Source organism: Gossypium arboreum, chromosome 7 (genome assembly GCF_025698485.1).
Source record: "Gossypium arboreum isolate Shixiya-1 chromosome 7, ASM2569848v2, whole genome shotgun sequence".
Lineage (NCBI taxonomy): Eukaryota > Viridiplantae > Streptophyta > Magnoliopsida > Malvales > Malvaceae > Gossypium > Gossypium arboreum.
In genome coordinates this window covers 68,004,806-68,008,728 of record NC_069076.1, presented here as the reverse complement: position 1 = coordinate 68,008,728, position 3,923 = coordinate 68,004,806, and the positions used below count along the sequence as shown (strand labels likewise).

At 41.0% G+C, this 3,923-nt stretch overlaps 1 non-coding gene across 1 annotated transcript; it reads left to right on the top strand.

Moving 5' to 3' along the window:
- The first annotated feature begins 3,556 nt into the window (after positions 1-3,556).
- LOC128295978 (small nucleolar RNA R71) lies at positions 3,557-3,663 on the top strand. Its single transcript, XR_008286525.1, has one exon. It is a non-coding gene; the product is annotated as a small nucleolar RNA R71 (small nucleolar RNA).
- Positions 3,664-3,923: the final 260 nt, after the last annotated feature.

The following is a 3,923-nucleotide window of genomic DNA, read 5'->3' as shown; positions in this document are numbered from 1 at the left end:
CCAAAGTGTGCCAGCACTTCGAGGGAGAGAAATGTATGTGGCGACTGAGAGCATGTAGTTCATTCTCCTCCCTGAATTCCTCCGTATATAAGCCTAGTGCAACACCAAACTTTGGGAAGCTTAGCTGGCGGATTAATCCGCCTAGGCGAAATTAAATCGTGCCAGAATCATCGTACCTTGTCATTACGGTTTGAAAATGGAACGTTGAGCATAGTTCTATCGTGAGCTCTTGGTATGTCGACTCGATAATCCTGAAGAACAGCTCCCAAGGGTCGGTGGTAAGAAGAGCCCGGATCGCGTCAGCCAACTTGACTTGTTCGATAGTAGCCCAGTCGATGTAGCGACCTGTTGCTAAAGGTCGGGCCCGTAATATTTGAAACAGTTCTTCTTGGGGGCCCGTTGGGGAATTGGAGGAAAGAGTGACGAATTTCCACAATAGGACCCGAGGAAGATGACGCTCCATTCCTTTTCTTTGAAGCGGGGACAACAAATTTCTTTCCTCGTGAAGACGACATCGTATACCTATAATTTGTAAAGAAGAATAATAGTAAAGACATGAATTTGGAAAGCCATGAATTTAAACTACTAATTTCAGACAAAATATGAACCAAGCTCAACCAACAAAATTCTTTTTAACAACAAGATTTCGTGACATTGTAAGGGCATGAGGATGGCCATGATAATGGCATGTGAATGACAAAAGAATGAAGCTTTCCTAACAACCTACATTAACATAAAATGCATGATAAATAATCTAATAATGCAGGAAATAATGAACAAAATGAACATAGTATGATAAAAATAACAATTATTTTAAGAATAAGCATTAAAAATAAGTAGAATAGAGGTGAAAAGAGTGAACAAACGCTAAGGGAGAGAGATTGGGCGTCAAAAATGGAGTGAGAAGTGGCGCACGGGCATGGCAAGGAGGCCGTGTGGAATTTCAGCGGCTAGGTTTAGGGTTTTTGAGTGGGAAAGACAATGAATAATGCAGCCTATTTATAGATTTTGGGACACATGGCTATGGGACATGCCCATGTGCCCCAATTTTAGCCTGTGTGTTTCGCGTTTTTCCTATTTTTACGTGTCTGAAATTTGACACATGCCCGTGTGCCTCGGGCTTCTTGGTTCACACGGCTGTGTCGCACGACCGTGTCTATCTTTGCTCGCTTCTCCCACGCCCGTGTGTTAAAGGCCCACACCCGTGTTAATTTGATAGGTTCGACCACGAGTGTTAGACATGGGCGTGTCGTACGCTCGTACTGTTTTAATAGGTTCATCCACGGTTCCTCCACACGGACGTGCCGCATGCCCGTGTTGTTTTGGCAAGCTCGACCATGGACATGCTGCACGGTTGTGGCATTTTATCATAGCCCGTGTTGGGGAAATCTTTTGCCCTGTTTTCACACGACCTTAAGCACGCCTGTGTGATTGGCAGTGTCTCTGTGGAAACACCTGTATTTAAGATTTCTATTAGTAGGTTAGGAGTTAAATACCAAAATTTAAAGAAATTAATAATGTTATTGCTCGGGTTGCCTCTCGAGAAGCGTTTATTTATAGTCTTAGCTCGACTTACCTCTCCGTTGTATGGTCATGGTGATTCAAGGAGTTCGTACTCCTCGTTCCTGTTATCGGTCTTGACAAAATAAGGTTTTAATCGGGTGTTGTTTACCTTAAAAGTCCCGAACTTGGGATGACTCAACTCTACTGTACCGGATGGAAAAATACTGAGTACCGTAAGAGGGATTTCCTTATTCGGTGTGGTAGTGACAATATGGGGATCTGCAGCATCTAATAAGACCTTATCACCCACCTTAAATTGACTTGGAGAGGTATCGGGCTCGTTTTGGCGTAATTTTAGTTTGTCGGTTGTTCTTGGTTTGTGCGTCCGCCATTCATCGAGTACCTCAATTTGTAGTCTTCGATCTTCATGAATAGGTCCTCTACTATTGCTTGAGAACAACTCTTGTGCTTCCTTCAGACTGATTTTTTGCAAAGTAGGTTGCACCATATTGTTAGGTTTAGTAGAATAGTGTGGACCATTACCTTCAATGTTCGATGTGATGCCAGAATTACGAGCTTGAAAGGTGATCGTTTCGTCTCCCACACGAAGTGTAAGCTCACCTGTGCCAACATCAATAATTGTTTTAGCAGTTGCTAAAAAGGGCCTCCCTAAAATCAAAGGGGTGTTATTATCCTCCTCTATGTCTAGAACAACGAAATCAACGGGAAATATGAACTTATCTACTTTCACTAGTACATATTCAATAATACCCCTAGGAAATCTTATAGTTTTATCTGCCAATTGAATGCTCATTCTAGTTTGTTTAGGTTTCCCAAGACCTAGTTGCTTAAACATTTTGTAAGGTATAACCCTAAATCAGCTAATGCATGACTTATATCTAAACTACGAATTAAGCAAGGAGTTGTAAAACTCCCTGGATCTTTCAATTTATGGGGTAGCTTATTCTGTAGAATAGCTGAGTAGACTGCGTTTAGCTCTACATGTGACGCTTCGTCCAACTTTCGCTTATTTACTAAAAGCTCTTTTAAAAATTTCATTTCATTTGGCATCTGCGACAGAGCTTCAATAAATGGTAAGTTAATATGTAATTTTTTCAAAAGTTTGAGGAATTTACCGAATTGTTCTTCCGAGTGGTTTTTCCTTGTCGCGTTAGGATATGGGACACGAGGTTTATATTCTTCATTCACCGGTTTGTTTGTATTTTGATCTACCTTACCTTGACCCTTGCTTACCATAGTTTCTTGCATCGGTTCTGGTTCAGGCTCAACGACTCCTTCGTCATATTGAATATTAATTGCGTTGAGTTGTTCCCTTGGGTTAGGTTCGGTATTACTTGGAAAACTACCTTGTGGTCGTTCGAAGATCAGTTTGGAAAGCTGGCCTATTTAAGTTTCGAGCCCTTGGATCGAAGCTTATTGATTTTTAAGTGCTGTCTCAGTGTTCTGAAAATGGGTTTCTGACACTGATATGAACTTTGAGAGCATCTCTTCAAGATTTGGCTTCTTTTCCTGTCGGTAGGGTGGTTGTTGGTAGCCCGGAGGATGTTGTGGCTTTTGATTCCTTTGACCACCCTAGGAGAAATTTGGGTGGTTCCTCCAACCTGCAATATAAGCATTACGGTATGAGTTATTTTGAGATCTAAAGTTATTGTTACCCATATAGTTGACTTGTTCCTCTTCGGTTGTAGGATTGAAGGATTGATATTCTGTATGCACACCTCCTCCACTTAAGTCACACCTCATTACTGGATGTACCTGTGTAGAATCAAGTAAACCATCAATCTTTTTATTGAGAATTTCTACTTGATTTGACAGGATAGTAACTGAGTCGACGTTATAAACGCCGACTATTTTTGTTGGCTTAGCCCTTATGACTTGCCACTGATAGTTATTCAGTGACATTTCTTCAATGAATTCATAAGCCTATTCAGGTGTTTTGTTGTTGATGGTTCCGCCAGCAGCTGCGTCAACCATTTGCCGAGTCGAGGGATTCAAACCATTGTGGAATGTTTGTACTTGAAGCCAAAGTGGTAACCCATGGTGAGGGCACTTTCTCAGTAAGTCCTTGTATCTCTCTCATGCATCGTAAAGTTTTTCTAAATCAATCTGCACAAAAGTAGAGATATCATTACGTAATTTAGCCGTTTTAGCCGGCGAAAAATATTTTAGTAAAAAAATTTCGGTCATTTGTTCCCAAGTAGTGATAGACCCTCGTGGTAACGAGTTCAACAACTGTTTAGCTTTTTTTCTCAGTGAAAAAGGGAACAATCGAAGGTGAATAGCATCATTAGAAATGCCATTAATTTTGAAAGTGTCGCAAAACTCCAGAAAGTTTGCTAAGTGTGCGTTGGGATCTTCATCCCGCAAACCATCAAACTGAACAAACTACTCTATCATTT